The following is a 377-nucleotide window of genomic DNA, read 5'->3' as shown; positions in this document are numbered from 1 at the left end:
TCATGGCCCTCCCTCCCCATGCCATGTCTTTCCATTCCTCATGCCTCCATCCCCACCTCTCTGTTCTCATTCCTCCGTTCACATCCCTCAATCCCCAATCCCTCTATCCCTCTACCCCACATCCCTCCATCACCATCTATGCATTCCACATCCCTCCATCACCATCCCTCCATCCCTCATCCTTCCACCCCACATCACCTCCATCACCATCCTCAACCCTCCATTCCACATCCCTCTATCTCCATCCCTCTATCCTCACCCCTCCATCATCCCTTCACCCAACATCCTCCCATGCTCATCCCTGTGTCCCCGCTCACGCTGGCAGCCCTGCGGGTCGCCCTGGCTGGGTCCCTAGGCACCGGGCCGGCAGCGGGCCA

The sequence above is a fragment of the Apaloderma vittatum genome, unplaced genomic scaffold (genome assembly GCF_000703405.1).
Source record: "Apaloderma vittatum isolate BGI_N311 unplaced genomic scaffold, ASM70340v1 scaffold27382, whole genome shotgun sequence".
Lineage (NCBI taxonomy): Eukaryota > Metazoa > Chordata > Aves > Trogoniformes > Trogonidae > Apaloderma > Apaloderma vittatum.
This window is presented reverse-complemented; position numbering follows the sequence as displayed.